At 37.4% G+C, this 27,829-nt stretch overlaps 2 protein-coding genes across 2 annotated transcripts in view; one reads left to right on the top strand and one right to left on the bottom strand.

Moving 5' to 3' along the window:
* The window catches only part of LOC119660402 (6-phosphofructo-2-kinase/fructose-2,6-bisphosphatase-like), a 272,893-nt gene that overhangs the window by 144,075 nt on the left and 100,989 nt on the right, over positions 1 to 27,829 (top strand). The window lies entirely within an intron of this gene.
* LOC119660415 (alpha-N-acetylgalactosaminidase) overlaps positions 1 to 27,829 on the bottom strand; it is a 152,409-nt gene that overhangs the window by 73,431 nt on the left and 51,149 nt on the right. Inside the window, exon 3 of the mRNA XM_038068971.1 lies at positions 225 to 273. The gene's annotated coding sequence lies outside the window, so the exon portion shown is untranslated. The remainder of the gene's footprint in view (positions 1 to 224; positions 274 to 27,829) is intronic.

Genomic DNA, 27,829 nt, shown 5'->3' on the forward strand with positions numbered 1-27,829 from the left:
ATTGAATATTGTCATCTAACATTCTTTATTTTCTAAAATTTGAGGTGTATATGTACGTATATATATGCACAGATTGCTTTCTTCACCAATTCTTTTTATGGGTCCCGTGAATCATACCCAATTCTCCTATGTTTACATGGAAATGTTTACTCAGATTGATTTCTAAAAATGTCCAAAAGTTTATTTGTGAAACAATAAATAACATTCATTAAATAACAACTTACTTTTCAGATAGCGCCAGGTCGATCTTTTTGAAATGGTTCCAAATTAGTTCTGCAAAGAGAATTAAATTGATTAATTATATTGTGACTATAATTAATTTTGTTTACTTGAAGCTTAGAAAGTTATAATACATGAAAAACAAATGAAAAGGATTTTTGATCAATGTGTACCTGTGACGAAAGGAATTCATTTAGATATTCTCAATTTTAAGATAACAAAACTTTATTGAAATCCATATTTCTTTGTTATCAAAATTCATATATATGGATGATGGAATAGAGGCTACTAAACAGTTTAAGAGGGTCATCCCGTGTGTCGGATCCCAGGAATCGATTTTTTTGGCCATCAATTGTATCTGGATATAGTGCAGTATATTTGGGCAAAGTGATTTTTCGATATTCGAAGATGTTCGGAAACTACAGTATTAAACAGGTAAAATGTCACATGCCAAGTTTATGTCGATCGCCATAATTAAGAGTGAATTTACCGGTCCCAACAGCGTTCGAATGACTTCCCTAAAAGAGCAAAAATTGTAGCCAAGGCTTTACATGTGTTCTTTTAAGAAACCGAAGGTTTATTCACTTGGTATAGCAGATTAATGGTCAGTTAAAACTCTATCGTTAATAATCACATACTAATTTTTAAATGCGTTTTTCTCGAAACTTCATATTGAAAATCTGTAGCCACCATTGCCCAAAGTCTATCCAACGATAGAATATAGAAAACGAAACGACTTATTCAGAAAATATTTCTACGGTTCGCCAACTAGAATAATTGTGATTCATTGGGCCGTTTTTCTGTGCATTAAAGAAGCCTTGAAAAAACACCAAAATTCACAAAAAAAAAGTTTAACAGGGCACCAAAAATTAAGCTTCCAATATTTTTTAATAGTCCCAGTTTGCGGACTGTGATTAAGTCCGCACGTTAAAATGCCGTTTATTTTTTTCTTTAAGATAATCGCAGCGCTCTCTAGCGTGGCAGCGGAGAAACACCTTTTTTGGAAATGGGTGAACTTCAATAACGAATTATGATATCCGGCTGAAAAAATTATTACGCATGCTCAAGATATTAATAAATATATGGTGAGCAATTCGTATTTGTATCTTTATCCAGTTCTTCACAAAAAAATTCCAAAAGAAGCGAATAAAAGGCCTTCACACGGAATGGCTCCCTTAAACAATTTCATAATTTGTTTTATTCAAATTAAGAACTACCTCCTGCTATACTGACGACCTGTCCGAATGACTCAAGTGATTAGAACACTGGGCTGTCGTAGTGGAAAGTTGTGGTTCGAATCTGGCACCAGTGAGGCAGAAGGATTTGTTATAGTGACTGGACGTCGGATACCAGTCGACTCAGCTGTGAATGAGTACCTGAGTCACATCAGAGTAATAATATCGGGCGACCACATTGTCTTCAACAGGGTACTGTAATCTTGTAGTGTACCACTCCGGTCTTGAATGAAGTGCTCTAACACATTTCAAAGCCCTGATCCAATTGGATTGTTGCTAAAAATCTAAACGAGGGACTTTATGTTCTTTCTGTCAATTGTACACCTCCTGGGAAAAATTTTAAAACAGTTCCCATTTTTCAATTTTTCTTTATCGATGATCCCCTGACTTCGGATGATTTTCTATTGTAGCAAATAGATTTTGCCCTGATTTCCCAAAATTTTGATTTTGTTGCACATGCATTATTTTGAATAAATATCGACTCTCACTGAAGACGAATTACTTAAGTTAGCTCTGATAACTAAATACCATGAAGCAGGCAACCAAAGCAGTAACATCGGATGGTAGAAGCAAACGAAACTCCTGGATTTAAAAAAGATAAGTGAATATGTTCTTAATAAGATATTGAATCAAAAAAGAACCTGTAAATTAAGTCATATAAATAAACAATTTTACCAGTCTCTATACCAACTACACCACATGATTCCACTCGAATTGATACTTAATAGCGCGTGAATAGGATAAGCATTTCTTAAATGTGCAATCTACATTTAAGCGCTTTATCATCTTCACACTTTGGGTATGAATTCTGTAGGAGAATAATACTTTTGACATTGATGGAGATTTATGGTGTAAAATAAAGTGGGGTTTGAAAACTTTCAGACTTTACCAGAGGAAAATAAGTCAGAAAATGGAAGTTCGGTGCTTCAGATTTGAAAGGTTTTGTTTGTTTCTTATGCAAGTGTATATATTTGAGTGCAGAACTATCCCACTTATACGTAGCCTGTAATATATATGTATATTTACCAAATTATTCACTTTAGTGTGATATTGATGTTAAGCACTTTGGGTTGCAGTAAATTTACACGGAAAAGACAACTTTGAGCTGGTCACTAATAGTACGCTTTTGATCAAACTTGGGGATATAATGCTTCGTAGTCTACATTACTGAAAATTTTTATAACTCTAGAATGAACTTAATGGGGGCCTCCAGTCAATTTCCCAGAAATATAGCAATGGACTATTATTATCTTAATTTGAGTAGTTATCGATATGGAGAGAGAAAACCGAGTTGAATAAGGTTTTTTTTTACAAATAAAACCTTAAAAAGCTTTAGTACCTCTCGGATTCTTTCGGTATCGATTTTATGAATATCTCAAACATCATTATTTGCATTGTTAACAAGTTTGTCAGAATTCGGAATTTTCCCAGAATAAAGGTTAATAAGTTGAAAACCGAAAGCCCGACGCTTAAGGTACGAAAGGTTTAGTGTAGTTCTTGTGTACCTATGATATATTTGAATGCGGAACTATTCCACTTGTATGTAGCCACTAGCGCATATTCATTTAGCATGTCAGACTACTCACTTTAGTGTGATATCGATATTTTGTGTTTTGTATTGCAGTTAATTTACACGAAAGAGACAACTCTGAGCTGCTGTACGTATGTCAGTAATAGTGCTTCTCAATTTTTTCAGATTTTTGGGTTGGGTAGTTTCTGAGGTTCTGGGTTCGCCAAAGAAATGATCAGTTTCCTCCTTTTGCATGTATGGGTGTTCGCAGTTCACATCTCCTCACCAAATTTAGTGTCAATCGGTAGAACAGTTTCTGAGAAAAGTGTGTGTGACAGACAGACAGACCGATTTTAATAATAATTTCTATTGATAAAATTAGGATCAATATTGTGGTTCCCCAATTTTCTCTCTACGATCGTAATTATCAGCCCAATATTAGTTGTCAATATCAAAACGCGTATCCACAGTGTCTATGCTAACTATCAATTTAATAATCAATACGTGTTCGCGGTATTTATAGCAAATAATTCTTAGGAATTAAAATTCAACATCCTCTCCGGTGCTAGTAAAAATTTTTTATTTAGCAAATATCGATATTTCGAGAACAATTTGTTCCCTCCTTCAGTGCCGGGTGTATAACAATTCAAGTTGACACACAAAGAATTCATTCTTAAACGGAATTACTTTATTAGAAATGAGCCAAATTTTGTTTCATCTGAAAAACATTTTTTCTTAGATATCAACAAAAAAGCGAAGATTTTTTATTTCCATTTCAAAAGTGGGAGGCAAGATCTAGTTTCGCCCTCAGCATTTATCCAACCTAAAAAGAAGAAATATATACCCGTCTGGTAGAGTGGTATGTCAATAAATTAACATTATGGCTCCTAACCAGGAGGTATTCTAAGATCACTAGGGTACATGATTTTAATTCGGTTGACTGCCAAAAATTGGCCAGGAGCAGATCCTATACTTTTAGTTGTTTTTTTTAATTCAGTTCTCTGTATTAAGTTTCATAGGTTGTTTCAGTAACCAACTCATTTTGTGCTATTTGCTAATTAATGCTTTTCTTCGAATTTTATTTAACCATTTTTGTTAAGGTTTTGTTTTACGCAGAATCGATTCAATGTCTGCCCGTCTGTCACAAGCGATTTATTTGAAAATGGCGGAGGCTATTGTCATGAAATTTGGTGCGAGCATGTTGTCAATGAATCCCTTTACAGTTTAAGGGGTGCTCCCAATGCATGTGAATTTTTTTTTCACAGCATGGTCATGTGGGGTGTCAAATGGGCTGGATCAATACTTTTGGACACTAATCTTATTTCTGATATCGGTTGAAAGACAGGGCAATGAGGGCTCAAAATGTATGCTCCGAAAAGTGTAACAGGTCTCGTTATCAAAACCTATCCAACCGAAAAATCTGAAAAAATCACCATGCTACCTCTATAAAAAATATGGTAATTCGAATTTCCGTTTAATTCGTACCAATTTCCCGGTTTCCGGAGTTTATTTTCTTTACTTTGAACTGCCGATATTTCGTACCAATCAGTCCCCTGATCATGCGAATAATCGAGAATCTACTGTATTTATATTTTCTTTCAACCAAGAGACCGAACACCAGCTATCAGCATCTACTACGATAAGCTGATAAGTGATACCCTTACATTAGCAATGTAAGCAAAAATACGATCCCAAATATCCATGAGGCAATTGGGATTCCAATCTGCGGCTAGAAGCCGGGGACCTCTCTTTATTTTAGGTTATGCAATCCAAACCTTGAAGTAAGGAGAGGCGTGATTCAAGCGTATAGTTGAATGACAGTGAAAGCAATGGTCACAAATTGCAATCAATTAGCACTAACCGATTAGGCGACCTTTTAGTCGCTTATCGTCGACTTCGATATTCGGGCGAATCTTGGCAAGTGAATTCTCTCTAGCACAAATTACGTGACCATACCATCGCAAAAGCCTCTCTCACAATTTTTCTTTCTTTCATCTCTATCGCGGATATTACATGAGACGCCGCTTGTTGCCTTTTATATTCTGTAAATTTTACATTGAGACGTTCGTTGATACATCAACCACAAAGAACACCAGCTGTGGCACGCCACTTCATACAGGTTCCGCTTATGCGTGAAGCAGTTTCAAAACGCAGCGAAATTCCTCCAAATGTCGGCAGTGCTTTTGGAAGTGAAGATGAACAAGTTGCACCGTTGAAATCTGCTCGAAATATTCTCACCATCTATCCGTCGCGGCTCGTCGTTCGGCAAAAAAGTACCGTTCTTGTCATTAACACAACAGAAGTGTTCGATATCCTGTGTGCATTGGTGTCGGCTTTTGACAAGTCGGTATCTCTCTTGCTATCCCGAGTCTAGTTTATCATAAAGATTTTTGTAATGGACCGCTCGAGTAACGGCGATCGTTTATTTTGCTTCTCGGGTGGCATTCTTGTAAATTTGCCAATTGGTCAGCATTTGATCGTCGAGAAACTTGTGGTAGAGGCTTTTCTTTTCAGGGACCTCCATTTGAATCTTGTCATTCCAAAGCCAAATATCTCGGTTAATGAATCGCTTACCTGACATAGTGACCCCGAGGGTTGCATAGGTCGCTTTGGGAATTGTGTTTTTAACTTGATTCTACGATCCTTTTACATTTGTAATTGTTGTTAATCGCGTGAATGATATTATTTACCTTTTTTTGTCACGAAATCATTACCATTTATTATGCGGGAGAAAATGCGTTCACCTCGCTGTTTTATCGATGGCTTGATCGATAATCAACGGCCGATGTTGAGTTACGATTGTCTTATAGGGAACGGCTTTGCAATCAGTGACGGTGGTAAGATGTCGGCGCCTTATGAGAATATAGTTGATTTGTGTTTTACTGTTCCCACTATAAAATATAGGAAGATTAGGCAATCGTTTGATGAACTATGTATTAACAAGTACAAGGTCATGTGTGTCCTTCACTGTGCGCTCCAAACCGTTTTTTCCTATAGCACCTGTCGCCGTCTACCTTTTCACCCACAGGACCATTAAGGTCTTCCGCAATGACGATATAGTCAATGACAGGTACGTTACAAGTCTTTTTATCGAGAAGTTTCCAGAAGGCATCTTTCTCGGCATCAGGTCGATCTGTCTATGATGCGTATGCGATAAAGAAGTGAAACATGCCCATTTCTCGACAGGATCGGTCGGTCACGTTGACTGACTTGAGCACCGTAGCAGTTCTCCGAGGCTTAGTATCTCTCAACACGATCATTTTGTTTGTAAAACATTGGACGTATTTTCTTGGTCGGCCTGTCGCGAAACCTGTCACCAAGAGAGGTCAGGTACAATTTAACATAATGGAAGAACTCCAACTATATTTAATTTATCTCTTTCCCTGATCTTGGCATTTTATTTTTGTTTTACTAGCAAAAGCACCAGTACAAACTAGCGAAATATGCACATGGTGCAGGACGCTAGAGGAGGCCAGAAATTCTTTGTAAGTTAAATCCAAACATAGAGTCAAAATCCAGCACGTACTCTTTTTAGAAGTTTTCAGAAACCACATAAACACTTTTGGTTGGCTTACAATTTTTTACGATTTACTATTTTATAAATATCTGTATGACACTTCGAAAAAAATTTTTACTCACGGTAAAAAATATTGCTGTCTAAGCTCAGCTCTCCCAAGATTTTAAAACGACGGTTTCATATGACCCTCATGTCGGGTTTTTGCATTTTTATATTCCGAGCCAACAACACCTGTAGCCGTTTTCAGTCACGCTGCTCAGAGCAGAGGTAAGGTAGCGTCAGAGGAGTTTGTCTTTGCCTTGTTGAACGAAAGCCTCCAAAAATTTTTGAAGTGGAAGTATACTGGGTGAAGCAACACATCCCATCTAAGTTCTACTAATTTTTAACAGTTATTATAGATGTGTATGACCTTGCATTGTCAAGATGGAAGACAACTTCTTTCGAGGTCAGGATATTTCAAGATGAGAGATGCGTTTATACTATCCAATTGCTGATAATACTCTTTCGAATTGGTCGTTCGGTTCGTTAATAGGAGCTTAAAAATATCACACCCTTTCAATCCCATCACCCTGAGACCATAACTTTCCTTTGGTAAAATTCTATTTTTGAAATGGTTTGAGGCCAACCTTCAGGTCGGGACCAAGACTGTTTGCATTGCACATTCTTGTAAACGATCCACTTCTTCTCATCAATTAGTATCATTTTCAAAAAAGACTCGTTTTCCTGGACATATATCTAGAAACCTGAAATCGTCATGCCTTGAAGGAAAGGCCGATATTGTAAAGAAAAGAAGGCATGAATGTAAAATTTCCAGGATTTAAATGATTGGATAAATATTTATGAAACTACTGAATTGAAATACTACTACTATTTCGGTAAAAATTTGGGCAAACTTCGCGCCAATCTTAGCTTAGAGTGTAGAATTAATTACCAACAAAATAACATAACCTATTGCATAAAGCCTTGTATTACATTTAGTATGATTGTATTTTTGAATTTATTTTTACATTTCCTTAGTTTACTTTAATTTTAGATGACCCATTTGTTGCCCAATGCTTTCAATTCACCAATTATCCAATTAAACTATTAACTATAAACGAAAACATATGGACGTTACCTTGGGTATATATTTTATTTGCTTAAAAAATTGCTCATTCACTCATAAATTATGTCTTCTAAAAATATAAATACTATTTTTCAAATCACAACTTCCTAGATAGTAATTAAACGTATTTTGGCAAGGCAACCGTTTGGATTTTTCCTCGTCACTTTTGGCAGCCTTTCAAATCTATAATTGTCGGGCAGTAGAACGACCAGACGCAGACACAAGAATTTATTTATGCTAAAAACCAGTTTATGAAGTTGAACTACATGACCAACTGACAATTCAATTAATTGAAAAGTTTCCCTTTCTATTGCGGTTATTATTATATTTAAATGATCGTGGGAAAAAGGCAGAGTAAATTTTACAACTGAAACAGATTAAACGCTTTTATGGATTAAAGATATTCGGAGCAAGGTCGCCCTAATGTGTTTCTAATTCTCCCAAAACGATTTGTAAACAATTTTGATGAAACAGAGGAAACCATTAATAAAAGTGCGCAACAACTGAAGGCAGGTTCATTCACATTGTTGTCTGTTACCTTTGAAACTCCCCCGCGACTTTTAACCTATTAGGAAAAATCTAAACTTTGAGGTAAATTTATTCCACAGACGATTGCTGGCATTTTTCTGAAAACAGCATGCAATTTCTATTCTTGGGAAAATGTCTCGTAGGAGCTATTGTTACATCTGGGAGACAATCAGAAAGGCATATTTGGCTCAACATTCGCTGTCGCTAAAGATAATCTATTGTTTGACCAATTTGATTCAAAAACTTGATTGTAAGCGCATATCCATTCAGGTGGAGTCTATCTATATTTGTAAGTCAAGATCACAGTTGATGACTCGCAGTGCTGCTCTCAGCACGCTACGCCTGCATAATAGAAGTCAAAGTATGTAGGCATGAAGCAGGTGCGAATATCTGTACACTTACAATTCACGATCTTAGCTAAAGCAAGCTGGCAGAAACCAGAATAACAAGTGTAAGCCTTTGCTTATAGAGATGTATACATAGATATGTGGGTTTGCACATATAGTATGTTTATAGTGAGAAACTAAACTCACTTTCTAAAGCTGAAAAGAAATTTGCAAGGAAATCAAATAAATCTGATGGAAAGAATAAAGGTAGGCAAACTGCAGGGGATCGTGATGCTCGGGCCCCAATTATCAGCATGATCATTGCTATTGGTGGTCACACGTGTATACTTTTAATTTTATGAAAAGTTTAATTGGGCATCTACCTCTCTAGAAAATGGGCAATCTTTTGGAAGTTTTCAAAAGTTGTTCAGTAATATTTGTGACTAGAAACTTACATACTCTTATTCTTTTTATTTTATTTTTCTATAATCAATTACTATTGTTATAAGTTTATGTCTATATAGATAAAACTCCTTTATCTTATGAATCTTGTTCAAGTTTAGAAAAGCTTTAGATACTCAAATAAACAAGAACAGTTCATTATAAAATTGTGCTGTTATAAAATCTTAACTAACGTCAAAGTATGGATGCCAAAAACGCTTTGAAAATGATTTGTCTATAAAGTTTTTCATTATGCCTGCACGGCATTGAGTGTGATGATACTGAAATTGAAACAGTAGCGTAACTGCTTCGAAATACTACACGTAAACTTCATCTCAAAGGGATAGGGAAGGTATCAGTGGCTGCCCCGAGGAGCCCAATTAGCGCTTTGGTGCGCCGTTTTGATGCCACAAACTCCTAAGACTGTGGCTGTTGTTATGTCTCCCACCCTGCAGCTAGAACTCTCTCTGAGGTCCCCAAAGAATGGTTTACCCAGTGTCCGCAGCCTGACTCTAGCTAGAGCTGGGCACTCGCAAAGAAAGTGCATGAGGGTTTCCCTTCCTTCTCCGCAGCTTCGGCAATACGAATTACAGGGTATGCCGAGCCTAGCGGCCAGTGCCCCGTGCAGACCGCCATAATGTTGAATGCATTTGCACGCGTCTGGCACAGGAGCTCTCGTTATCGGACTATGTTATAAGTGGGCCAATCACAAAGAGAAAATTATTGTGTTTACTTAGGAATTAAAAAGGACATTTCATGGATTTTACTGAAGTTGTAATCAATCTGCACGATTGCATAGCAATTACACCTATACATAAGCAAATTAAGATGGTCAGGCACTCCTTTATGCGGAATTGCAATCTGGGCTTTGAAAAACCTCCCATCGGAAGCAAGCAATAGTCTAGTCCCGCTTTCTTTTTAATGGGAAATCCATAGTTCCAGCATTCAGGCCTATATTAAGCCTATTGTATTATAAATGTATCTAAACATCTATGACGTTCCCGCTATTCGAACACGGAATGCGAGGTGAAGATCGTGAAAATGACGCACCAACCATCTCGGCCATCGTGTCGCCGCAATGATCCATTAATGCGAAGTTCGGCTTTCGCAAGACACGCTCTTATTAGGCCCCAGTAAAATATCGACCAAGAATGCCTAATATGTCAGTAGTACAATGACACCCATCGACTGAGTAAACGAGAAAGAGGCTCTCTTTCTAGGAAAGGCTGCCTTAATATGATATCGTGATCATGAATGTAGATTTGAATGTCAGGGTGGGCCCTGATACTACTTTGCTCGAGCCAATAGGAACCACAACGTCAACATTGAAAAGTCTGTGGCAGATTGCTTGAAGACTGAACCTGCTATAAAGTCACGTGATAAAAGCTAAAGGTGGTAAAAACAAAAAAGAGTTCGGTACTATATAACGCATCACCAAAAAGCTTCCAAATAAAGCAGTAACAAGCTCGATATCACTTGACGCTTTAATAGCGCTAAATCTGCTGGTAACGACACATTGAAAACCACCAAGAACTGATTATTCGCAAACTTTCATCACCACTTGTTTACTGTATGTTATTTGGCTATTCCGCCGTGACTAAATTTCAAACGAGTAGTTACGTTGATGCCATTTATACAATATTGTGGAATTATTTATTTCAAATGAAAAGTGTGTGTAGTACTCAAACAGAAACAATCCCAAACACAAAAACTACTAAACTACGCTAAAGTAATTAGTTTGCAAAAGATTTAAATATTGCCTTATAGCTTATGACATCGCATTGCTGAAACAATTATCACTGCCTGTCATTATCCTTCGACATCAACTTTGGTGTCAAGAATCTTAGAAGAAGTTTCACAGCTTGACCTCGCACATAAAGTTTCGGAAATATTATGCTGCATCAATCAATCTTGCGATAGTTTTTCTTCACTATATCTTCCATGTCGATCGATGAAGGGAATTGGTCGATAGTGATCCACCCTTTCTTATCAACAGAGAAGCCATCAATTCTGAGGACTTCATTTGATTTTTATTGGTGGCGACTGTCTACACCTTTTAGGAAGTTGCCACCATTGAGAATGTCTATCCTTCATTTGAAGTTCATGGAAGTGTTCGCTCCACCTAAATTGAATGTCCCGTGGATCACTGACAATTTTCACTTTTTCTTTACGTGACAATTTCGCGACTTATAGCATTGTCTAAGTTGTTCGATCGGTGCACAAGCTTCAAGTCTTCATCAATTTTTCCGATAAATTTCTTTCTGAGTTGTCACAATCTGTCAACACTAATACCAGCAGTAAGTACCAACCAGCTAGGCTCAGACGATCTTACCTACTCAAAGAAGAAAAGGGAAGCACCGTACTATCGAGCACATTTGCAGAATAATATACTTTTGCGTGGTTTAAACAAGCTGAGTCCCAGAAAATCTGGAGAAGACGAACTTTCCGGTCACAAATCATGCCGTAAGCAGAACCATCGAGTGCTGTCATGGATTTATATCGATAAAGCAGGCGTGTTTCCGGGATCAACCCATTATTGTATGCAACCTTGTGAGGCAGCAAACGTTCCACATTGTGACTGTTCTGTTATACCGGTCGCATTACATGGCTGCCAGAAATTAGATTTATACATCCATCTTCGGCAAACGAAGGCTGCTAGAGGCAATTCACGTGTTTACTGGGCATTACCTTCGACTTCAATTTGCTGTTCCACTCCTAGTCTGATTTACCCCTCTCAGAGAATCGAAAGATCAATTATTCAAATTAAGTGAAGTCAGCCTGCATTTAGCCTTATAAATAATATAAGGGATTCACTTGCTCTTGCTGTAAAAACAAGCGGGTCGACTTGGCCCGCATCCTTCATTGAACGCGCCAGCATCGACAATTACCTTAAGTGAAACATGCCTACTGCAGGAAACATGCTCGTTGTTGTGATTTCGAAGTAGGAATGGATGATGAAGAAGTTCATTTCCTCAGTCCATTTCATCAACTGCCTGCGCAAGCATATTTCAGTTGTCGCAGCAGAGGAGCAATGTTCCTAGTCATCGTGGCACTAAGATATCGAAGCGCTCCACGATTGGTGGTATCGACCATCTAACTCAACAATCGGGCTTTAAATTTCTCCTTTTACTGATTAGTGGGTGGTGCGAGTGATCTGCAAAAATTCATGCAATGAGATCCTGCGGAGCCCTTTAATATATTTCGCGTTTCGGCACCTTTTGCAAATCAGACATTTCTGCTCATCTTTTTCCTTTTTTGTTCGTATTACTCGTCCGATATATTAATTGCAGTCACAGTCTTTCTTCTTGATTGCATCACTCCATTCGTCATCATACCAATCGTTTCATCGTTGTCCTGTTTGACGTGCTACTTCGTATACCGCAGTCACTGGTCCGTTTTGCAAGTGGTCTACATGTGGTACTTGGTCGTGCATGTTCTACTTTGTATTATGCGTCATCCATACTAGGCCCTAACGAGATAAGTCTGGACTCCGGGTGGTACATCGTTACATATTCATATCAAGGATGCTGTCAGGTGACGCTCCGGAAGATTTATGAATGTCGCGTTGTGGGAAGTGTATAGAAATTATAACCATATTCTTGCTGGATGTAAAGTCAAGACACTGCTGGCGGTTTTTGTTAGTTGTAGGAAGAAAAGTGTTCTTTGCTAGCTTCTCTATGAGTCTTCCCCTTTTTCTATAACTTTTGCATGGAAAAGAGTCATAGATACTTTAGAGAGTGCTACTCGTATAGAACTCGCCTTTGACAACATCATCCTTTTCTACGGTTGGAACGGAGGAATTTAGCCAACTTTATATCAAAAAAGTCCTCAAGAATGAAAGGTTTTATTTGTTTCTCAAGTAAGGATATTTGAATGCAGAACTATTCTATTTGTATGTAGCCTGTATTTGTGTTTTTGGGATGTCAAACTACTCACTTTAGTGTGATATTGATATTTAGTATTTTGCGTTTCAGTAAATTTCGACGGAGAAGACTGAACTACTGTAACTTTATTAGTAATAGTACAATTTGGATTAGTAATAGTACAATTTTGAATATATTGTTCCAACCATTCATCTTCATACTATAGTCTATATTACTACATTTTTATAATACCGTATAGAGGCAGCTTTATGATTCTTTTCAAATTTTTCGCTTGGGTAGTTTTTGCGAATGGGTCCGGTAAGGGAATAATCACTTTTTCCCTGCTTTCTCAACAAATATCAAAACTTTGGAAAAAGACCTTTAATTTGATACCCAACATGACTATATTCGGTGAAAAAAATTACACCCCCCTTTTACATGTGGACTCCCCCTTAAACTCATCGTAGAAAGATATAACTTACTGTATGTGTGGGCGTTCAAAGTTCCTACCGTCTCACCAAATTTCATGTCTGTCTATCGGTATAGCCGTTTCGGAAAAAAGTGCGTGTGACAGATAAACATGGAGGCGATTTCAATGAGGTTTTGTTTTACAAAGCAGATAACAATGAACACATTTCATTAACTGATTTGATGTCGGTGATAAGATGATTGAATGCATTCCGCATTATAAAGACAAATCTAAACTTTTTTTGCCTTTTACTTTTTTCTCTAGCGAGAGTGAGTCATTGATCTCGCGCTAGGGCTTTTTCTTTCTTGGATACGCAAAATGTCGATATTATATTCCGCAATTTCTTAAGAAAGTCCTGACAATAATCCCGCAAGGAAGTATTTCAATTTTCGTCGCCGAAGTCGTTGCAATTTTGTTGACCTCTTTATCCGTAGGTTATAGTCTGGCTTTAAAACACTACGATGGTGAGTTGTTGTCACATCGCTTCATTTTTTTGGATTGGATGAGATTTTAAGTTCTACAATGATGGATGTGGCCCTAAAACAAAACACTGTTCATGAGAGAATCAGATTCAAATTTTGCGTATAGACATGCTGACTGTTTAGATTGTCCAACAAGAATAGTGTGAATTGGGATAATTCTCGGTAGCGTGTCTAATATTTGCCTTCCTTTGATTTAATCAGTCTCGATAGCCAAAACTTAACAGTCCCCAGTGACAAGAGATTTTTTACCAAAGTGCTGAAAAATCTCTCGCGCAGCTGGCAAAAAATCTTAGACTTTGAGGAACATCAGATGATTATTGTTTAGATTTGGAACCCTCATGCCAAATCTCATTAATATTCTAGTGACATAATGGGCCTTCTCCATCCGATGTTTAATATCATAGAAGGTATAAACATCAATTTTGTCGAGTTTCGTATTTCAGGTTTTCATTGAATGATTTCATTTTAATTCCAAATTTTAAGCTGGGTTATTTGCTTTTGTTACAGACCTGTAAAGTCTAGGTACAGGTCCAAGTCCTGTTGATGTTACAGGGATGGATCTCCACCCTCAGTTGACTGAGCTATGAATGAGTACATGAGTCAAATCAGGATGCTAATCCTGAACGAGCAGAATGCTGATTATATTGCCTTCTAAAAATGAGTTGCTCCAAGTCGCTTTACCGCATGGGTTTAAAGTGCACTGTTACTATTATTTTTACGCAATAAAAACACAAACCAAAGTTATACTTCTATTTTCGGAATTAATAAATAGAGAGGCAAGGTAGTATTCTCGTTTCGAATATTCGAGCCTACTTAGTTTGATGCCATAGAGTATATTAATTTATTATTTGGGAATGGCGAGTGAACAGTGTTTAGCTGAAGAAGTGAAGAATCACGTAGTATTCAATATGCACGAACATTTACAAAATCATTCCATATTTATATAAGAGTGTCCAATATCAGGTCTTCTGATATTTCTTCATGTGGTTAACGGATACTGGAGCACCAGAGTACGGAGTTCCTCACACCAGGCATTTTGAAAACGAGTTTCGCAATGGGACGTGATCTAAAAAATGTATAATCAGAACACGATTACCACCCATTTCCGTGATTGCCATTCGAAATCTAAAGCTCAATTCGTGCTGCTATTTTATGTAATTATTCTTGCTACCACGAATAGTATACAATGCGTATAGTAGTGAAAGAATTTCGGAACATAAATTGTACATCAGCAAGCTGGAAAGACATATTTCTTGCATCACAAAGAATGTGAATGATCGACAATCAAACCAATTCTATTTTAGGAAATTCAAAAAACAATACATATTTGGAATCTTAGATTGGTTTCTCCGCCTGAAACTGGTTCCCTTCACATGTCATGGACGCTAGAAGCTCCTCGGTGGGTATGCTTCACACGGAGCGTCATAAAAATTAGAATTTGAAAGCATCAGCGCGAAATTTGAAATAATGATCAAGTATCTTTTTAAGTCGACATTTCTGAATTTTTAATCCAATCAACTCGTAAGCTATCATTTGAAGCCAGTTTTATGAGTGTTTAATGGCCATATAAGGAAGATGAAAGGTAGACCAACGGTTGCAATAAATCATTGAAAATTGCCAGTAATTTATGTAATTCTGGACTCAAGAAAAAGACCGTCAAACAGGAAACCGAAGAAGGCTTAGAAGACGACAGCAAATATAAAGAAACCATCATTTATTTGCATGATTATCAATTTTCCTTCATGTTATGCGTATGAATATATAAGATCGCAAACCATTACTCACTACCAACATCGCCAGTCAGATAATCTTACGTAGCCTCTTTTTATACCACAGAAAGATGGAATCAATTTTTTTTATATGAAATGGGTCAATGGATGGATTACGTAACAGCATCAGCGATCAATAGCTATATTCGATCATTGGCAGATGAAATCGAAAGCGTGACCTCGATCTTCGATCATGGGACAGAGTTTTCCTCAATATGTCTGTTCGCTAAAATGCCCTTCTAATTCCGACAGAAGATAAAACCAGCCCAAAATATTTACAAGGAAGGAAGGAGGTTGGAGCCAAAAATAGATGGCAGGAACGGAAAACAAACACTTTGAAGTTTAATGAAAAACGATCGTGATCTTAAAAATTTCAAAATTATAATCTTTGACAAACCATTTTTGAATTAATTTTTGATATTGGAATACACCAAGCATGGATGAATCATAATCGTGTAAAACTGGCTTCGGCACGACTGTTCATGATGTAGCGGTCGAAGTGGTATCCCGCAAAGCGACACCATGAAAACGATTCAATTTCAAAACTTGTTGGAATAGTAGAAGGTAAAATGGGAGAGCAAAAAACGTCACATACGATTAGATATCCGTAAACGTTCACAGATATCTGTACGGGTATGCATTATTGATGCACATTAACAAAAATGGCATTGGATTCTGCTATCAGTTAAGAGTTAATCGTTTTCCACTTCCTTTTCCTCAAAGGCCTTCACAGCATCACCGGTCTTTGAAAGTGCGAATATTTTTGCTTTTATCCGAGGCTTTGTAACATGTGTACAAGTAAATCTGTTTTTACATGATGCAGAAATGCATGCTGATGTTGGAAAGTAATATGTCAGCATGTGTGATTTCGAACGTCCATCAAACCATCGTTGAAGAAATGAATTCAATATTTGCAACTCATCTGAAATGTGACATATTATGCAATTAGCAATTTGAAGTATCTAAAGATCTTACCAGTAGATGAAGGCTCTCTCCATCGATTGATTTAAAGTGCTACATACCATTCCCTGCCCAAAAGAGCCCTTGTATCTTCAGCACGACTTCTTGTTCATAAAAATCTTGTACAATTCATTGTTGCTGTTTCGAACCTGACATTCACCTCTGATTCCTCTCACACCAATAAATCTTTTTTAGATGACTGAGCAATTTCAGACCGTTTCGACGTTATTAACACATACTTTATTATTACCAAATATATTCGCAGAGTAATACAAATGATTTGGTTGTAAAGCGTCCCAGTTCGTTTGAATCGTTTTAGCTACATAGAAGGGAGGGCGACCCTTGCCTTCCTAACGCACGCAAAGTCAGTTTATTCTAGTAAATGCGTTAGTATCGTGGATTTTCTGAAATTCTTTCTAAACATCGTGCTACTATGAGCGACGATGCGGAACTGTACGCAGTTAAGTTCTAGGCTAACGATTATACCGATGTCAATCAATTAGTTCAAGTATTACTCGAAGACGAAGTGCCAGACTGATGAATGTCTCATTCCGGCGCCCCCAAATAAAAGAAAACAGAAATAAAATAATCAGAAGTGAAAATAATGCCTTTTCTGACGTTAAGAGTGTCAACACCGTCTACATTGTCGGAAAGGATTGCAAAAAGGTCTCCCACGTGGCAATAGAGGACAACAGTATCTGTGTGCTCCACCATGACAATTATCTTGCAGTCTCTTTCCTAGCGAAGTGCAACTAGGCAGCTTCTAGCTCCCTTACAGTCCCCACTTTTCTCCGAAAATGGAGATTGCCTCCCCCCGTACCGTTTTGAGGTTTTTAATGGGGTTTTCCAGAAAGTTTTTTCAGAATTTCCTTTCTTTCACTCCCAGATCAGTAATCAGTAAGTGGTTTCGTCAATAACTTAACTGCAGTCTTCCCGAAGTGAAAAATTCAATTCTCCCGGTCAAGTTGTCGCATGATCGACCGAAAATAAAGCAGCCCAACGCCAACGAAACCTACCCACATAGAAGGTTCTCCTTTGCCTCCATTAATCCGTTAGGTAAAATGCATGCATGCATCCATTTTCGCGCGGCCATAGGCAAATAAATAGCGTTGTGATACTAAATCTATGAAAAAAGGGTCGTTGATCATTTCAATTTTCAAAAGTAGGCAATTATGTAATTATTAAACAGGACTTAAGCTTGCGAGAATCATTAAGGTTGGTGGGTTTTTGGGCACTTTTAAACAAAGTTAAAATTTACGCCCAAAATGTGTATTTAAAAGAGATCCAGTTCAATAGCAGTCAATTCTCCAAGCCACAAAATTTTTTCTTATTTCCCATTTCTATCTCAACATTGTATGTACCTCTAAAGTAGCGTTTTATAAGGATATATAAGGGTTGCATTGACTTTGACCTATTGTAACTCTGGTAGTAATAGTGTGATTTACATCAGACTTAGTAGAGGGGGGGGGGGGGGGGGGGGAGAGTTTACAGTCAATTACTAAAAATGTTCGTAATATACTATTATTAACTTTATTTGACTAGATGTCGGTATGGAGGGTATTTCGGAGCCTAGGCATCGTATAGTTGCAGCTTTGTGATTTTTTTCAGATTTTTCGGTTGGGAATGTTCTGATAATGCGTCCGTGAAAGGAATGACCATTACATGATACCGCCCTTTTGCCCTTTAAGTTCGAAATAGAACAATGTTACTCACAACAACCATGGGCATTCATAGTTCCCGCCTTCCTACTAAATTTGGTATCAGTCGGTATAATCGTTTCTATGAAAAGACAAGACAAACGGACAGAGAGGCAGTAAACCGATTTAAAGAAGGTTTTGTTTGACACAAAACTTTAAAAATGAGTTCTACACTGATCGCCCACTAAGAGCTTCTTTGAAGCAAACTTTCCACCCAACTTTAGGTGATTGTTCTAAGAGATATTGACTTTCTTCATCAATAAACTTTAAACGCCTCCACTTTGTTAATAAAAGTTTACAACTTTTCTCGTAAAACACGTTAATCAAACTAACAATGCTCTTAAGGAACCTCCCAGCTCAACATAAATATTTATGAGAAACAAGAAAATTAAATTAGCTCTTTCAAGGTTAGCTATATTTATCTTTCTATTCTAGTATTTAGAGGATTTCCACGAAACGTTCCTCAAGTTATGTGAATAAATTTCAATTTTTCCTGCCGTTATTTTCCTTCTGGCTATTTAAATATCTATAACCAAAATCTCGACGTAATTTACCGATTTAGTCGTGAAATCTCAACATTTTTGAAATGGTATCACCTAAAGTCTCCATGGAATTTCACACATTAATGTTTGGTTGCTAATGAATGATTTTACATCGTTTTAATTTAGGCGGATTCGTTATATAAAACGTTTTTGTTTTTCTGCTATAGTTTAACCTTTATAGTCTGCTATGACAAAATAATGCAAATTGCTTGTCTGACCTTTGTGGTAATTTTATAACTTAAATAATATCATATCACTTTTTTAATTCAACAATATAAATAAATAGGAAATGGAATTGAATGATTGGTGTGCGAAAATGTTTTTGTTTCTTCCGCATAAAATTTATTCATCTCAGTAAAATAACTTGTATGATGCATTCACACATTTTTTTTTATGTTTTTTTTTTTGTCATATTGTAGACAAGAGTTTCTTTATAAAATAATAAATAAATTTAAACAAAATTCACATGTTATCAATACAAATTTCGAATTTGATAGCTACCCTAGATTAGGAGAGTTAAGTTGTTTTGCTATGTAACGCTTGATATTTCAACCTTTTTTAGAATGTTTTTTTTTTTTGGTAATAAAAAAAAAATGTTATCTTTTCAATCTTTTATCTGTTAGGATCTTGAGTTGTTATACAAAATTTTAATTAACGAATTTGACATTCGTGTCTATTTGTTTTATTCGGTCAAATTGGGCTCTTCAGAGAAAAGGTGGGTAGCTGATGGGACGCACATCTTCATTCGCAGTAATCCCGAACCAAAAATGCAAACGTTTTCTTATTCTTTATACTTTTCTCTATCGTTCGAACCACGGTTATAATTTTAACTTAACAAACTTTAAAATGGTTGAGTTGTGAAGAAAAAGCTTCAAAAATCGTAGACATTTTTCATTGAAAATCCAGAATAAAAAGTAGGAAATTATTACTACATAATTGTGTTTCGGACCAAAATAAAAGAAAAGAGTGGTCGATAAACGGCCACAAGTATTTTGGGATTTTAGACTTAATAACCAATCAAGAAAGATGGTTCGGATCCATAGATGTTCTCGAAAACCCCGCTTATGGAACTTTCACGAATCTCATAAAAAGGCCGACAATTTCGAGCCGGAAGTTTATTGGCAGTAGAAAAATGTTTGCAACAAAAATGGCCGGGTTAGAACCACTCGGTTCTGTTCCGACTGTCGGATAATCTTCTCAGCACTAAATAGGAACAGCATATCAAAATAGTTGGTGCTAAGTTGTCTTCAATTGCTGCCGAAACTTTTCCGATTGAATATAACATTCCTGATACCCTTAAACATTGCTGGTAATGAGGGCCAAGGATCTGTCTCCAAAATAATGGGCTGAAAGCCAGCATTTGGCACCCACTGACAAGTTTACTATGAAGGGTTAAATTGGGAGGATTCACACAACCGAATGGAGAAATCTGAATTCCGGTCGGCAGGCGAAAAGTTTTGTGATAGAACCGTTGGCCTCTAGAGGGTCACTTTTATTGCTCCTTAAAATCTCAGACGGGAATATCCTGATTGGGACAATGCTTTTGAGGGCCAATAAAAAAATGGGGTGGTGGTGTCAATTATAACGTATGTAGTCAATGTGAAGAAGAGGTCGAGACGGCCCTGCATATGCAGCCGCTTGGGCTTCTAAGACCTCAAATGAAAATACCTCGGTAAGCCTGTGGGACACATTTTCAGATTCCCAAAAGCCTGCGAGCGCGGTCGGCAAGTAGCAATTGGATAGGTGGTTGTAAGGGATAGTATAGTACACCCTAAATAAAACTGAATTTTTGACGACCGATCCCCATGAAACAGGCACAATCACTGTCAGCAGCAGTGATCTGCCCAGAACTGAGCGATTTAAATACAACGCTATCTGCCATTGGAGAGCTGCGTTATGAAATTGCTTCACGCATTAACGCGACCTGGATCAAGTGGCGTTCCACAACTATAATAGTATTCTTTCTAATCGACGTATCAACGAACATCTTAAATCTAAAATTTACCGCAATGTCGTTCGTCCTACCGCTCTCTATGGTTCTGAGTGTTAACCAACTATAAAAGACAATGAACGGCATCTTGCGGTAATGGGGACGAAGATATTACGTTGGACTTGTGACGTAACACGTTTTGATCACAACCAAAATGAGGATATCCGCGATCGTTATGGGATCGCACCGATCGTGGAAAAGTTGCGAGAGAGGCGTCTTCGATGGTATGGTCATGTAATTCATTCTAACGAGAATTCACTTGCCAAGATTGCACCGCAGTCGTTGGTAAACGACCAAAAAGCAGGCCAAAACAGAGGTGGCTTGATACGCTGAATGAGGATTTAAAAGCCTCAAGATTGCACCCTGATCAGGCATTCAAGCCAAATGGCGAAACCGATCACGACGAGCCGGCCCCGCTCGTGAACGGGAAAAAGACTGAAGAAAAAGAAGAAGAAGGGATAGTATAACGGACCTATCGAAAGGCCTGAGAAACTGATCTAATATACTATTTACATTGCTGCTGGCCAGTCTGTGGTACTTTTTATTGGTATGATAAATAATGCTTTCTACCACAAAAATCAACACAAGCTGAAAGTTTTCGTTATTATTATTCCAATTGTTGAAACATCAAGGGAACACTAGTCGTACTGATTTTTTTTTAGAAATTCCCATCCATCGAATTATTTCTTACAGAATCTTTGTTTGAGTGAAGCAGCCTTTTCAAGCAAAAAAATCTAGTTGAAAGTTTTTCATCTCCACTTTTAAATTATATCTTTTTCTGTCCACCATGTTACGTGTTTCTGCAACTTACAGCGCTCTTCCTCCTTCAGACCTTTTCAATTTTTCTACTATTTAACAAAAACATGCCTTCTGTTCACCCTTTGGTGGAAAATAGAGCAACCATACACTTTCTTTTCTCCTATTATGTGGTTGTCATACATATATAGGGCATAGTGGGTCAACCACACCTACTATCGTTATCTGTTTCTGGTAACTTACCTTAGCTACTCTCATAACTCTTCCACTGTTCTGCGCCGCTTGGCTCTAAGGTCACCTATTCATCGGTATCGTGGGATAGTTACGCCATTACATGACTTATCCAACAACGAGGTCTTCGTCTTTTCTCATTGTATGACTTATCTCCTATCACTTCACTTTTGAGATACCCATCCACAAGTTTGTGATCCGTACGTCGAGGAAGTTCTTTATTCCTTCTAGTTTCAGCCCTCATAGCTCTCAATTTCCGGCACTTCAATTTTTAGCATCTCAATATCTTCGTTAAAGGGAATATTATTCAATGATGTTAAATAATCTGTGGTATAACGACTTAAACAACAACAAATAGTTGGTGGAGATTATGTCGGTAAATAGAAAAAGATTCGTTTTGTAAAAATTATGTGGTTTGAAAGCAATGCTGGAAAGGTTTTGCAACTACTTCTTTTCTATGTTTGGATTTAGATAGTACACAAAATGTTTTATCATGGAATATGATAATTTTGGGTTGGATACAAAAAATTACACGTTTTCTTATTCAGGTGTACCTGTATCGTTCGAACCACAGATAATTTTACTTACTAAACATGAAAATGCCGGAGTTGTAAAATAAAATCTTCAAAAATCGGGTTACTTTTAATTGGAAATCCGGAATAAAAATAAAAAATTGTTAACCAAAATAAATAATCGTGGTTCGGATCAGAGCTACTGATGTGTGGAATAATGTGTAAAAATTTCAGCCCGATCGGTTCAACAGAATTTTAGTTGTGCTTCCAGCTAAAAATGTAGTTTCAACAAAAATGCGTTTAAAGTTTTCGTTTAGAAAGCACGTCAACGTCAACGTCTGAAACCCCCAACGCCTCAATGTTGATTGCACCTTTTTTGAATACGAAGATAATTGTAAGGTTAGTTCAAGTTCGAAACAGTTCACTCAAATGTATGAACGTTATTGAACGATAAGAAAACGTATCAAAATCTTGGTTTACTTGTCAAACTCAATGTATTATGTTGCCATTCACCGCATGCGTGCGTTCATAGTGCACAAGGTTTGCAGCTCTAACATTCCCCTAACATCCCCAACAAATTCTGTTTCAATTTATATTATATAACCGCTTCCATATGGTAGTCAGGGAACAGATTTTAATAATAATGAGGATTACAATCAGAGTCTCGTCGTAATTAGTAGGTAGAGTAGTGAAAGTTTATGGTATACTGAGTGCAGGCTTAGCATTCATGCTTTCGAGACGAGGGATACAACCGCCGATTTGCAATGTGCAAGTCTGCACGTGATATGAGCATAATCACAACCATAATCACAAATCCTCCAAGGGAAACGCAAGTACTCTGATCGAGAGCTTAACCTCTAGGAATTCTCCTGAAACATATGCTCTCAGAAGGATATCCTGCTTTCCATGATACCCCGTAGCCTGCGGTGAAATTGCTTGGCTATAGCTTAATCTGGATCAGTGGGGAGAACCGGAGCAAGACCCTTTTAACCAGCAGGGAATCCGAAAGATGTACCACACTATAATTCTAACTTATTATATTAAGGACGTGGATCGAATCATGCAATATGCAGTCACGAACGAATTTCTTTCTCCCGTTTCTCTGATCTTCAAAACTGCAAACCCACTCAAGAAATGCAAGAATGCCTACGATTGTCAAGATCCAATGAAGTGAAATTATTTTGAAGGTAACACTCGGAGTATCTTTCTTAATCATCTCAAAATCTATAGTTGATGACTTTTCAGTGATGAAAAAGTGTACAATATCGGTTGATCGGCAAAGACCAGGTCGTCTTCCTTTCCGGATTTTTCTGCACAGCCGAAAATTTAGATAGATGCTGGGTTCGTCTATTTCTTCTTTTTTTTGAAAGGTTTTCGATTGTGCAAATAAAAAACGCTTAGACAGGAGTCGCAAAAAGTTTTAACTGTTCTTCTGCTTCTAAAAAGTTTGAAGTCAAAACAGTGTACATTTAATTCTTGAATTTCTTTACAGAATAGTTAATAATGTGTATCTTTTCTTTCTGTTTCAGGTAAGCAAACGAAATGATATCTTCATTTAATGTACAAGGTTACAAGGTACATTGTCACCCTTCTCTAAATTTTCATTATTTACGCACCGTCCTAAAGCTTGAAACAGTCTCATTTTTACAGCGTGCATGTGAACATGAATCTTCATTTGAGATTTGTGAAGTATCAGGTTATTCTATTGCATCTGCGGCTGCTATTAGTCTAATTACTGATCTGACTGGGAACAGATACTGAACACACATCAACCTGTCAAATCCACACGTTGCACCCTTTATGGTGGTGCAATCGCCTGCACTTGCAGTTATTCTGAATGGGATTCGACCCTCTCGTAAGTTTAATCCGATCAAGGGCATGTGTCTCATTCGTAACATGCTGATCTGATTACATGAAAATAATCACAGAATTTATTACAAATTTTACAAAACACAATGTAACATTAGAACAACGTTCGCTATGGTGGTTCACCGAGGTATACCACATCTCAGCATCCGTAGTTAATTATGTTGATCGTGTGTCGAATCAAGGAAAATAGGAAAAGTACACGTTGGAGGCCCGCACTTGATGAATATCGCATGAAAACCAGTTTTTCCATTTGATATTTTCTTCCCAGTTTCTGTACTTGTTACATTCAACGTACGGAGTATCTGCAATTGAACGAAATAATGAAGTCTATATTTAGGTTTTTTAACTGTGAAGCACGTATTAAATGTCTTCTTCTGTAACGTTGAACAGCAAAAGGTAAATTGCAGAACGATGTTATAAATTTTATCATATTTTTTTTGTGTTGTCGTCAGACTCGTGTGCGTGCTGAGACTGGTATTTATGTTAATGCAAGAAACTTACTATCGCACCATTGCGTAACATGATTTTATCGGCATCTTCTGCTTTGAGCTTATCCGAAATTCTTCCAATCAGTTACAGCGAATTTGTTCGGAATTGAACGAAAAGCGAAAGTATGGAGATAACAAGGAAATAATAGCCGCCTAATGTGCTTTGTCTTACCAGAATAGTAACAAATTGTAATGCTAATTAAAGTATTAAAATTTCTATAATTTTCTAAGAAGAAAATTGAATTAAAGTGTATTGAAAAAATTTCGAACTTTAAAATAGTTTTTAAATACGTTCTTCATGGCCAAACAACTGGTGCCTAATTGCGCAACTTTCACTTCGACTTAAATGTAGCAAAAAAGCGGACGTCGATAAATAGATCATTTAGTTTTCGAAACCACATGGAACTGTGTACAAGACGATGCCGCCGAATGTTCCATTGTTTTTTAATAGAGACCGTGTTGTACCATAGAAACACGAGATCGAAGAATAGTTTACAATTTTTTCGGTGAAATAAGGATTTGCTCATCTTTCCAGTTAGGCTATAGTATATATGCTTATATAATCCTCGATGAAATTATAAATTTAAATTTGCTTAATAGCTTTACGGGAAACTGAAAGACTCCGGTCAATTCTTTCTGGAAAATTTAAAGGATGTACTTCAGGAAGGAGATGCTTTTCCCAAGAGTATGAGCATTTGCATGGGATGGGACTGGAAGAAATAAAAATAAACTTCCAGAAAAATTAAGCCGGAAGCTGATAGCTTTAGATATAAGTGATTTTGTGGCTTTTTTATGTAAGAAATTGTAGACGCACAAATGGCTGCGCCTTCCGTATTTGTTGGCATATGGTCACTAGCTAAGATTAGCCGCAGCATCTGATACTCTACATGATCATATTTTGAGAGACCAAAAGTACACCTCTTTTTTCGTATGCCCAAGGAATAAGAGTGTCCAGATAGCTGGTGGCAGTAGGATTTGTATCGTGATTGGACATCGGATACCAGTCGACTCAGTTGTGAATGAGTACCTGAGCCAAATAAGGGTAATAATCTGGTACTGTAATCCCGTAGTGTAACATTACGGTCTTGAATGAAGTGCTCTAACACACTTCAACGCTCTGATCCAATTGGGTTGTTGTGCCAACGATTATAATTAAGAAACAAGATATCAAACCCTTCTATTGCGTTAATGACAAAGACATGTTGCTTATCGATTGACGAGCTGCGACGGACAGATGGCAGAAATATCGCGAGCAGATTTCAACAGAATAATTTGCTTATCTTCCACTTCCAAAAGTATTGTCGGCATTTGGGACAATTCAACTTGTCAACACCACTAAAATCAGGGAAACAATTAAACGAAGGAAATCGGCAAAGCAAGAAGACCTGACCTGAGCTATGCTCCGGGAAGCGAAAAACTAAGGCTCAACACTACGGCTCAGTTGGTGAGGGTAGAATACCATGTGACTTGCAAGAAAGCACCACCGTTCCAATCTGGAAACAGAAAGACACTCCAAATTACCATCCAACGATTGTTGCCCCATATCATGAAGACTTTTGAATACATTCTTGCCAAACGCATTCGGGACATCGTTGAAGCAACAGCGAACCAAACCGGCTTTGTCAAGAATTGCGGAACTACTGACGCACGCACGCCGTACGGTTACTTTTCAGAGAAAGGCCGTGAGCATCTACTTCTCTATATTTCAATTCTCAATCTAGAGATGGCATTTGACGTGTGCCACATAATCTCTTCTATTTTGCGACAACACCTAGTGTCAGAAAATTTCTTGCGCTAGGTTAAATGAAATGATAGCCTCATGCAACACAGTCTCAGCCTGAATCTAAATAAAACAGATTTATTAACGACCGATCACAATAGAACAGTCACTTCCACTGTCAGTGACCGGCTCAGAACTGAGCGATTTAAGGGGTTAACACCACTTCCAACTTTGAAAAAAATAGATTTTTTTAGGAAAATATGCCCTTAAAATATCAAGTCGGTCCGAATAAAATTGACTGAGATATGATCATTGGAAGAAAAGAACCTGTTCTGTAAACGACTTGAAGTTGACACTTTAAATGCGTTTTTCTAAAAATGACATGTTTGAAGTCGGTGACCAAAATTACCAGAAAACTTGATCATTTTTGGATGAAGTCGCTTTCCACAACTAGTGTTCTTTGTGAACGACGTGTCAACAAATTCACATTCAATTTTTTTTTATGTACCATCATTAGTCCGTGGGGTATTCATCGTATCTAATGAAATAACCTGCAGCTTACACCTATGGCACCATATTAAGTATTGTCAGATCTCTAAAAAATGGACACATCAATGTATTCTACAATGTGACTTTTACTTTTTAGGGTCCTAGTGAATTTTACCTAACGTGGCATTTATCAATGATGTCAATAACGGGTGAATGCAATTTCGCTGCTCTGGGCTCAAATCCCAGTCGTCATAGGTGTCTGTGTTTGTCTCGTTGCTGTGAGCTTTTCATTTGCACAGCGGTACGTGTGATGATAGTGAAACTGAAGTACAATCTGACTGTGCGAATGCTCTGTACTTCACCAAGGAGTGAACAGGAAGCACTATAAAAGAAAAATCCACTATCAACTTCTAAAGCCTGGTCAAACCATCACGGGAGACTTCTACCAGCAACAATTGATGCAATTAAAGAAAGCTATAGCCGAAAAATATCCAGAATATATGACAGCGCTCGGCCTCGGGATGCTGTTTGGGCTAAAAACTGTTTTGAAAATATCGGAAGAAGAGTTCTGGTTCACTAGATTTATAGCCGCCCAGAACTCGCCCCTTCCCACTATCATTTGTTTTGATCTGTGCAAAACGCTTTGATTGGAGGACGCTTCACTATAGAACATTGTGTGAAAGTAGTGGATAACGATGGACAATACTTCGGACAATATATTATTTCATGTTATCTTTGAAATAAATGCGGTTTTCAAGCAAAAAACGGACAAAATTAAGTTGTTCAATTAATCCAATTTTTAATATTTAGTGTTCATCATCTTTGGTAGCCGGTCAGTTATATAACACATCAGACCCAGTTGTGGAGCACCACTTTATCTGGGCTGCTCTGAAGTAATTTCATGGCGCTGTTCTCCGTTGACCAAAGGCACGAATTCAAGGTATCTCAAACGTTTAACTGACTATGTCGACTTTATTGGTGTCAATTGCTAAAAAATCTATTTTTTTGAGATTTGGTCGCAAATTGTGCTGCATGAAATGGTCATTCCACTTTTGAACGAATTGCGCTAAATCAGCTTTGCTATGGGATGTTAAGACATCATTTACCTCAA

The sequence above is a fragment of the Hermetia illucens genome, chromosome 1 (assembly GCF_905115235.1).
Source record: "Hermetia illucens chromosome 1, iHerIll2.2.curated.20191125, whole genome shotgun sequence".
In the NCBI taxonomy this organism is placed as follows: domain Eukaryota; kingdom Metazoa; phylum Arthropoda; class Insecta; order Diptera; family Stratiomyidae; genus Hermetia; species Hermetia illucens.